The following is an 11,724-nucleotide window of genomic DNA, read 5'->3' on the forward strand; positions in this document are numbered from 1 at the left end:
CCGTGGCTTTAGTATATGATCCAATGATGTAATTATGTTCTCAAAGGCTCTATACCAATTCTCAACTATTATCGTTCGCTGGTAATGGATATATTCGCGAACTGAGCTGCCGTATCCCGGCTCGGGATTTCGCGCTCTTTTTTGGCTTCCTTTGCCTTCAGCCAATCAGCGAATAGCGTCCATGAATTCTCAGAATTACACCATGCAATCTCCCGCAATTATTAACTTTTTATAAGTTTTATGATATAGTAAGGCTCCTAAATTCCGTTTTATTCTGAACTGATAATTCACTTCCTTCTATCAGTTTAATCCACGGAGTTAGCCTCGCTAGTGCTTCTTACAATACGAAGTTGTCGCCTTGCTTTGGTCAAGTGAATTTTTCCATTGGTCCACCTAAACCACGCGACCGGGAAGGCTCATATTTTTTTCTTCCAGTGCCAACCCCGCGTTCAACTCCCGCTAGTTATATGGAGATACCCCGCCATCATTTCTCAGAAATTTGCACCCGGCTCTCTGCGCTCTTTCCATTACCTAGACTGCCCGGGGCTATGAAAACCTTCCGCAACTGGTCAACAACTCGTGCCTTCCTCTTCCCCCTCGTCACGATTTCTGAGAATTCTAATTCTGCTGTTCATTGTTTTTGTTAATCTCAATGGAGACAACAGTCTGTGGTATGGTGAAACCTGCCATCTCGGCCTGGCCTGTTCTTACTGTATGTACAGTAAGATACTATTTATTCTGAAAATGAAATATATATTCCTCAATAATTCATCATAATTATAATTGCATGACGCTTATCACACCCCCACCAGGGCGCAATATGAACGCTTCTCTGTAGACAATATTTTATGTTATGTTATTTTCTGGCAACAAGATAAATTGTCTTTCAGGTGATCCAACTCGATATAAGCCGTCATCATCACACAACTGTACATGCGAAAAGCACTCCTTGTTCAAGTCGATTCCCACAAGTGAGAATGTTTGTCACTCTGACTTATTTATTGTGATGGCAAATTACATCTTCACTGGAAACTGCAAGCGTTTAAAGGATATTGGTACTTCAGATGCAAGCCTTCTGAGCACAATTTGGCAGATAATTACATAAATATTTAAGAATTAAAGGGTAGGCCTTCCTCTAAAGTGGCAATCTACTAAGCGTGAATAAAATTATTTACAGACTTAACATGCCAATTTTCATTAAATTCCCTTCAGTCATCACTAACTCTTGTCTTATTTTTTAAGACTTCATTCCTTTACGATTTTTTAACTTTTTAAATCATATTCACAAATTTCCTTGTCCATATGGACCGATGACCACGCGGTTTTACACCTTTAAACAATCATGACGAAAACCATTGACAGAGAACACGACTGAACCATATTTACATGTTAGTGATGCTTGGCGTTAATATGGACTAAGCAACAGAAGTCTAAATTAATGAGTTCTATTATCATAGTTGGTATGGTAAAAATTGTATAAGACATAAATCGTCGGAAATTGTTTCCTCTAACTTTTATTTTGTAGTACAGTACTTTTCGACAGGACCAATACCCACTGTTTGGATGTCATCTCCTTCCCAGAGAGTAATTCGTATGTGTACCAAGTTTGCTTGTAACTATGCTTGAGCGTACACGCATACATCCATAATCTTGGTCATATTGGACATTCCGACTGGGGATGAGCTATAACTTAAACGGCATCCAGATTGTCACAGTTCCTCTCGGGGACCTTGAAAACTATGGATTCAACATTAATATCTGGGTGCTAGAGGTGCCTTGCCCCCACAGTCTTTTTTTTCAGATAGTAAGTCGTACGTGTACCAAGTGGGGTTGAGAGCTATGCTGGAACATACATACTCTCATCCCTAATCTCGATCATTTTGGACATATTCTTGTCCACCCCTTCTAACCGCCATGCCAATGGGGCTGTTCTTGAACTTAAATTATATATGGAGTATGACTATTCACCTCAGCGACCCCGAAAAACTATGGATTCTACATTAATATAGGTCGTTGTCTATTATTTTTATACTTCACCCCCTTTCCATCCCCGCCCAAAAGAGTTCTATGTGTATCTTACACAACAGAATATTTTTTCCAGATAGTAAGCCATATGTGCATAAATTTTGGTTGGCAGGTATGCCCAAACGTATATGCGTATATGCTGCTGTAGAATCCTGGAGCTGACGTTGCCATGGTTACGTCCGTTCACTTCTTTATCTGATTCCTAGAGCAGGGGTAGTGTGGTGCCAATATCTCCATAGTGGTTGGTTTTAGGGCCTTAAAACATGTTTTCTTGCGCCAAGGGGCTTAAAATGAGCTTTGTCTCCTCCTTGTATGACAAATTCGATATTTCGCCTATATTAGGCTATTTTTTATACACTCCCCCCCCCTCCTGTTGCCCTCCTCGAATTGTTTTGAAAATAAAACACAGCCCATGCCCCTCAGGACAATGTCTATTTACATTAGTAAAATAATTTTTAGAATCGGTCCAGTAGTTCCTGAGATTAGCCATTACATACAAACAAAGTTCACCCTTTCACATATTAAGTATAGATAAACAGAGTTATGTACCTTATATCAATGTACTGTATCTGAATTCTATGACATCTCAGTATGCTCCTGTATCTTATATACAGTTCGTCCGAGCAATAACAAAATTGTCCGCCTCAGTGGTGGAGTGGTTAGTGTGATTAGCTGCCACCCCCAGAGGCCCGGGTTCAATTCCCGGCTCTGCCACGAGATTTGAAAAATCGTACGAAGGCTGTAACGGCCTCCACTGAGCCTCGGGATGTCAAATGAGTAGAGGGGGCTCGATTCCCACCTTAGCCATCCTGGAAGTGGTTTTCTGTGGTTTCCAATTTCTCCTCCAGGCAAATGCCGGGATGGTACATAACTTAAGTTCACGACCGCTTCCTTCCCTCTTCGTTGTCTATCCCTTCCAATCTTCCCATCCCCCACCAACGCCCCTGTTCTGTATAATACGTGAGGCCGCCTCGGCGAGACACTGCTCATCCTCCGCAGTTCCATCCCCCGACCCAGAGTCCGAAGCTCCAGGACAGTGCCCTTGAGGCGGAAGAGGTTGTATCCCTCTCTGAGTCCGATGGAAAAACCGACCCTGGAGGATAAAATGATAAAGAAGAAGAAGAAGAAGAATTATAGATAAACAGAGTTATGTAGACCCACCTTATATAAATGTACTGTGTTTGAATTCTATGACTTCTCAGTATGCTCCTCTATCTTCTATAAAATTCGTCCGAGCAATAAAATTTTTAACAATAGGGAAGTTACATTACAAACACGGTAAAATATCCTGTCAGTCATAGACAAAGGGAGAAATTCGTTGTTCGCCTTCGAAAGTGGGCCTCGAATTGGAAACATAGTTAGACATACTTGGTGATGAGTCAACGGTGAGCGATGGAAAGAGAGAAGACCTGAAGCAAAGTAAGTAAGTAAGGTGGTCATCATAAGTCCAGAAGAGATGGCTAGTTTACGTCCTATGTCCCACAAGCTATAATAGAAAGTATGGCAAAGGGACGACGAAGAAGACATTCACGACACCAAGTATCCACTAGCTAGATACCAAGTTACCGACCAAGAGGATGCGTGGTTCGGGTCACGTAGATGTCAGCTTCCATCCGGGAGATAGTGGGCTGGAGCCCCACTATCGACAGCCCTGAAGATGTTTCACCGCGGTTTGCATTTTTCACACCAGGCAAATATTAGGGCTGTACTTAATTAAGGACACAGTCGCTTTCTTCACACTCCTAGGTATTTGATATCCCATCGTTGCCATAAGACCTAACTGTGTCTGGGCGACTAAGGTAAATTGTAAAAAAAAGAAAAGAAAGAAAAGTAACGATTTGTTACTAACGTGAGGGTGATGAACACACTCACTATACCAAGTATACAAGAGGTGCTGTACGTAACACATTGGCACTGAATGGACGGAAAAGAACACATTTGTTCACGAGGTAGGTAGGAATCGGTGCTTTTATTCAGGTCTGTGACAGGGAAAGTTATTACTTCCAAGTGACAAACCTATGTTAACTAGCGTTTATGAAAAGTTTTGATCATACACTCAACGAAAGTCATTCCAACCACTATCTCTGGGAAAGGTCGGCAAAATTCGAAATATCTATTCAGATAATATAGTGTAGAACTATATAAGCTGGCTCCATGGTGTAGTGGTAGCACGCCTACCTCTTACCTGGAGGTTCCAGGTTCGATTCCTGGCCAGGCCATGGATTTTTACCTGGATATGAGGGCTGGTTTTGGGTTTCCTCAGCCTACATGTCTACAGTTGATAAGCTCTCTGACGGTGAGAGAGCAGCCCAGGTCTAGAAAGCTTAGAATAGCGGCCGAGAGGATTCTCCGTGCTGACCACATGATACCTCGAAATTTGCAGGCCTTCGGACTGAGCAGCGGCCGCTTGGTTGGCCATGGAGAGGTGGAGGGGAGAACTGTATAAGTCGGTATATGTGGAAGAGGCCTTTTAGCTTTCGAAGGGTGGGGATTGGATTGGAATCTTACCTAGACAAACTTGGTGATGAGCCCACGCTAATCACGGGAAGGTGTGAAGACCGGGAGAGATGTAAGAAAGTTTATCGTCAGAAAAAGTCCAGAAGGGATGGCTAGTTAACGTCCCATATCCCACAAAGTATAGCAGTAATTATGACAAGTGTGGTGAGTGAAAACCTCCCACCGAGCTCGATAGCTGTAGTCGCTTATGTGCGGCCAGTATCCAGTATTCGGGAGATAGTGGCTTCGAATCCCACTGTCGGTAGCCCTGAAGATGGTTTTCCGTGGTGTCCCATTTTCACACTAGCCCCGTCCTATCCCAGCATCGCCATAAGACATATCTGCGTCATTGCTACGTTAAGCAAATTGTTGAAAACCTCCCTCCTAACTTAATTGTTCACCAACAAGTATTATTCTACGAATGTATGGTGAACGTTCCCAACACAAAAGAGATAATCACCCGGAAGAGAAAGTCATACTGTATATTAGCGGACAGAGACGTCATCAGAGGGATCATCACAGATCCATCACCATTACGAGGAGGAACAATACACGATCACTTCACTTTGTTGCCTGGCTGGGTGCCGCATCATCTCTAACTTGCACCTCGCCAGCGCCAACAAGCACATCGGCCTGACACCACGAAGGAAGTCGGCCTTCCCATCATGTAGGCTACACCTGCATCGCCTGTGATATTCCCCCTACTGTCTCCGAATATGCGTTGGTTCGAATCGCCGTCAGGAAGTCGTAAATTTTAAGAAACGAGATGTCTACTTCCGGAGGTGCATATGGCCCTGAGGTTCACTGAGCCTACACCAAAAGTGAGTACCAGGTTAATTCCTGGGGGCAAAGGCGGACGGGCGTAGAGCTAACCACTCTACTCCATCACGAGCCGAGGTTAACAATGGTGGAAGCCTCTGCCTTCCACTCCTCCAAGGGTCTTCGTGGTCTGTACGGAGGTGACTTTGTTTTGCTCTGTCTCCGAATATGACATCGAAATCGAACTCCGTCTAATGGGCGTCCAAAGTGTTTCAAGACTTCTCGCTGGCCATGTACTTTCTTCGGTTGTATTGTTGTTCATTCCTAATGCAGATGACTTCCGGTACATCATTGATAACGGAGTGGCTATCCATCACAACCACCATCGTACCGACTCTACGCCTCCGAATATTCTGGCTCAACTCCCGGACAACACACCAGCACAACCCTCGCCAGCCGCACCGCCACGGGAAACATCGCCACAACAGACTTCGTACTCTCTTTACACCGCACCAGTGACTACAACCGCCACCTCCACCTTCACCTCCACCACCCTCACTTCGTCTGTTACCATCTCTTCTTCCGTTCCCATCACCACAACATCCGTGTCTCATCCTTCCCCACTTATGATTTCTTCTCTCCTCGTTTGTCAGATCCCTGAACAACCTTGCTCCCAGCCCGCACCCATTCTACCTCCTGCAGCGGAAACTGCCACAGCTCAAGTTGATACAGCACGTCCACCATCGTCCCCACCATCGCCCGACAGCACCACCATCTTCAGCTGCGTGGCCCGCGGAGTGGACACGAGTACTGTATTCCACCGGAAGACATCGCCCACGAACTTCGCCGGGCAGGACTACCGATCCGCAGGGCGTCCAGGACCTTCAGTGCCGATGGCCCTACCTTTATGGTTCGCCTTCATCTTCCGACCTCCGCCGACACCGAGCGCCTCATTGAATATGGACTGCATCTGTATGGCCGCCATTATCGTGTCGAATATTACCGCCCTCCCCCTCAATCTCCGAACCGACCACCCATATCTCGACGACCAGCCCCTCCTCCCCCACCTCGCCCACATACCTCCTGCACCCCTTCCTGGTTACGTTTCATCCCCATCGCCTAACTTTGACCTCCTCCGTCTCTCTCTCACATCGCTCGTGAATATCTCCTCCTTATTCCACCTCCTGGCATTCCATATTTCCCCTCCCACCCTCGTGGAACTGACCACTTTTTCTTCACATCCTGGCACTCCACATTTCCCATCATACCCTAGTTTAAATCTTCTATCTTATACACGACTGTAACTTAACCGATGAAATAAATAAAGCAATTGTCCCATACTTAGGCATAGACACACTTCCTCTCCCATCTCCTATTTCTTCACATTCTTTACCCACCTCCTTCTTCCATCACCTCTACCCGACCCCCTCGCATCTCTTGGCCAGAGAGAGGGCGTAACCCTCTAGGTGGCCCGCCCCACCGCTTCAGGGTGGCGAATGAATACATTTGAGAAAGCAAGCAAGAGACGTTAAAATGGATTAGGGTTTAATATTGTGATTGCCAAGCAATCATTTTTCAATCCAGGAAAGCAAATAATAAAAGAAAATCGAAGTGCGCTATGTATAAAACAACACGGACAATTGAAAAGGGGCATGGATTAATTAGGTACTTCTAGACATCCTAAGAACTTAGAGCTTGGTATCGGATCATCTGATACCCCAGAATCTTCATAAAAATTAAATATTTTCAAAAATTTGGAATGGGCCATGCTGAGGGATTAAAACATTGGAGCTCAAAAGCAAAACAGCATAAATAAGCAAGTAGAAAGCATTTTTCGTCGGCTCAAAAGTTCCTAAAAGCCCAAGCCACGTTTCAACATCAAACACTGAGAAGCAGTTCAGGAATTTTTTTTTAATATTAAGCATTAAATTTGTATCAACAAACAGAAGTCGAAATGTGATTATCTATAGCGGTAGGTATAAGAAATAAGAAATGGTGGGTTAGAATCCCACCGTCGGCGGCCCTGAAGGTGGTTTTCTGTGGTTTACCATTTTCACACCAGGCTGTAGCTAAAATTAGGTCTCGGCAGCTATCAATCAATCAATCAATCAATCAATCAATCAATCAATCAATCAATCAATCAATCAATCAATCAATCAATCAATACTGATCTGCATTTAGGGCAGTCGCCCAGGTGGCAGATTCCCTATCTGTTGCTTTCCTAGCCTTTTCCTAAATGATTTCAAAGAAATTGGAAATTTATTGAACATCTCCCTTGGTAAGTTATTCCAATCCCTAACTCCCCTTCCTATAAATGAATATTTACCACAGTTTGTCCCCTTGAATTCCAACTTTATCTTCATATTGTGATCTTTCCTACATTTATAAACGCCATTCAAACTTATTCGTCTACTAATGACATTCCACGCCATCTCTCCGCTGACAGCTCGGAACATACCACTTAGTCGAGCAGCTCTTCTTCTTTCTCTCAGTTCTTCCCAACCCAAACATTGCAACATTTTTGTAACGCTACTCTTTTGTCGGAAATTACCCAGAACAAATCGAGCTGCTTTTCTTTGGATTTTTTCCAGTTCTTGAATCAGGTAATCCTGGTGAGGGTCCCATGCACTGGAACCATACTCTAGTTGGGGTCTTACCAGAGACTTATATGCACTCTCCTTTACATCCTTACTACAACCCCTAAACACCCTCATAACCATGTGCAGAGATCTGTACCCTTTATTTACAATCCCATTTATGAGATTACCCCAATAAAGATCTTTCCTTATATTAACACCTAGATACTTACAATGATCCTCAAAAGGAACTTTCACCCCATAAACGCAGTAATTAAAACTGAGAGGACTTTTCCTATTTGTGAAACTCACAACCTTACTTTTAACCCCGTATATCAACATACCATAGCCTGCTGTCCATCTCACAACATTTTCGAGGTCACGTTGCAGTTGCTCACAATCTTGTAACTTATTTATCACTCTATAGAGAATAATATCATCCGCAAAAAGCCTTAGCTCCGATTCCACTCCTTTACTCATATCATTTATATATATAAGAAAACATAAAGGTCCGATAATACTGCCTTGAGGAATTCCCCTCTTAATTATTACAGGGTCAGATAAAGCTTCACCTACTCTAATTCTCTGAGATCTATGTTCTAGAAATATAGCAACCCATTCAGTCATTCTTTTGTCTAGTCCAATTGCACTCATTTTTGCCAGTAGTCTCCCATGATCCACCCTATAAAATGCTTTAGACAGGTCAATCGCGATACAGTCCATTTGACCTCCAGAATCCAAGATATCTGCTATATCTTACTGGAATCCTACAAGTTGAGCTTCAGTGGAATAACCTTTCCTAAAACCGAATTGCCTTCTATCGAACCAGTTATTAATTTCACAAACATGTCTAATATAATCAGAAAGAATGCCTCCCCAAAGCTTACATACAATGCATGTCAAACTGGCCTGTAATTTTCAGCTTTATGTCTATCACCCTTTCCTTTATACACAGGGGCTACTATAGCACCTCTCCATTCATCTGGTATAGCTCCTCCGACCAAACAATAATCAAATAACTACTTCAGATATGGTACTATATCCCAACCCATTGTCTTCAGTATATCCCCAGAAATCTGATCAATTCCAGCCGCTTTTCTAGTTTTGAACTTTTGTATCTTATTGTAAATGTCATTGTTATCATATGTAAATTTTATTACTTCTTTGACCTTAGTCTCCTCCTCTATCTCAACATTTTCCTTGTAACCAACAATCTTTACATACTGCTGACTGAATACTTCTGCCTTTTGAAGATCCTCATAAAAACACTCCCCTTGTTCATTAATTATTCCTGGAATCTCCTTCTTGGAACCTGTTTCTGCCTTAAAATACCCATGCATACCCTTCCATTTTTCACTAAAATTGGTATGACTGCCAATTATGCTTGCCATCATGTTATCCTTAGCTGCCTTCTTTGCTAGTTTCAATTTCCTAGTAAGTTCCTTCAATTTCTCCTTACTTCCACAGCCATTTCTAACTCTATTTCTTTCCAGTCTGCACCTCCTTTTTAGTCTCTTTAATTCTCTATTATAATAAGGTGCGTCTTTACCATGCCTTACCACCCTTAAAGGTACAAACCTGTTTTCGCATTCCTCAACAATTTCTTGAAACCCATCCCAGAGTCTGTTTACATTTTTATTTACCGTTTTCCACCGATCATAGTTACTATTTAGAAACTGCCTCATGGCTGCTTTATCAGCCATATGGTACTGCCTAATTGTCCTACTTTTAAGATCTTCCTTTCTAACACATTTATTTTTAACTACCACAAAAACAGCTTCATGATCACTAATACCATCTATTACTTCAGTTTCCCTATAGAGCTCATCTGGTTTTATCAGCACCACATCCAGGATATTTTTCCCTCTGGTTGGTTCCATCACTTTCTGAATCAGCTGTCCTTCCCATATTAACTTATTTGCCATTTGTTGGTCATGCTTCCTGTCGTTCGCATTTCCTTCCCAATTGACATCTGGCAAATTCAGATCTCCCGCTACATTCACATTTCTGTCCATGTCGTTTCCCACATAGCTGACTACCCTATCAAATAATTCCGAATCCGCGTCAGTGCTACCCTTTCCCGATCTGTACACTCCAAATATATCAAGTTGCCTATTATCTTTAGAAATGAGCCTTACACCTAGAATTTCATGTGTCTCATCTTTAACTTTTTCCTAGCTTACAAATTCTTCTTTCACCAGAATGAACACTCCCCCTCCCACCATTCCCATCCTATCTCTACGATACACACTCCAGTGCCTTGAGAAAATTTCTGCATCCATTATATCATTTCTCAGCCATAATTCTACTCCTATTACAATATCTGGTGAATATATATCTATTAAATTACTTAATTCTATTCCTTTCTTTACAATACTTCTACAGTTCAACACTAACAATTTTATGTCATCCCTACTTGATTTCCAGTTCCCTGTTCCCTTATCACCGCTCCCTAGGCCATCCCGTTTCCCTGAATGTACCTCCCTATTACCCTTCCAAACAAATTTCCTAACTTACTGTATACGTACCACTGCGGTTTAAATGAAGGCCATCCGAGCGCAGATCCCTATCTCCTACCCACCCATTAGGATCTAGAAATTTCACTCCCAGTTTCCCACATACCCACTCCATAGTCTCATTTAAATCCCCAATCACCCTCCAGTCAGTATCCCTCCTACACAGTATTCTACTAATAACAATCTCCGCTTTCTTAAACTTCACCCGTGCTGCATTTACCAGATCCCACACATCTCCAACTATGTTGGTACTTATATCAGCTTGCCTTACGTTGTTGGTACCAACGTGAAACACTACCACCTTCTCCTTCCCCTCCTCCTTCTCTTCTACTTTCCTCAACATCTGCCTCAACCTAATTCCTGGATAACATTCTACCCTGGTTCCCTTTCCTCCACACACTTTCCCCACGTGTCTAACGATGGAATCCCCCATGACCAGAGCCTCAACCCTACCCACCTCATTTGATCCCCTCCCCTCCTGGTCAGCCCTATCTTTCCTGATAGCTGCAGAAGCTACTTCCTCCTCCCTTTTCTCCTTCCCATGACCCTGTTCTACTTGTCTTTTCCTATCCTCTACTCTACATTTCCCTTTCCTACCTTTTCCCTTCCACCTAATTCCACACATCGCAGCAACAGTTCCCTGTCCCTCATCTTCCCTCTGTTGTTCTGCCTGGAGTGACTCGTACTGATTTCGCACAGACACCTGTCCTGAATTCTGATCCTGAATAGAGCCCTTAGCCTCCAATCTCCTTCCCCTTAGAACATTAGACCACCTGTCTTCTAAAACTCCATCCTTTCCTTCCCCTCCCTCTTTTACACCTACTGTAACCTGTACATTGTTTGAGGGAGTCCTATCTTCCTTACTGTCTTCTGTGAGAATCCTAATTATCCCCCTCAAACTTTCCAACTCCTCCCTCATACCCCTCAATGCCTCGCCACACCCACAGTAAGTACACTCGCGCTCCTTAGCCATTCTTTACGGGGAAAAAATGAAATTAAAAATAAAATAACTTATTTGCAAAGAAAATGAACGGAGGGATATATTGTCTGGGATAGTACACAACAATAAGGTAATTAAATACGACTGCACAACAATACTACTTAGTCGTGCTCTATTTTTTTATCCTACAACTCCTAACAGGATAAAAAACTGCTGTTAATTACTGAATATCGAAAGTAATACACAAGAACTACACAATTCCAAACTGCAATTAAGCCTATTCTAATTACAACAACAGTATTTTAGTAAGAGTTTCTACGTATACCTCTACTACACCAGTACTACACAAATATTTTACAATAATAAAATAAGCACACTAAATTCTAATAGGATATTACTCGTATACTACTAT

The sequence above is a fragment of the Anabrus simplex genome, chromosome 5 (genome assembly GCF_040414725.1).
Source record: "Anabrus simplex isolate iqAnaSimp1 chromosome 5, ASM4041472v1, whole genome shotgun sequence".
NCBI classification, from domain to species: Eukaryota; Metazoa; Arthropoda; class Insecta; order Orthoptera; family Tettigoniidae; genus Anabrus; species Anabrus simplex.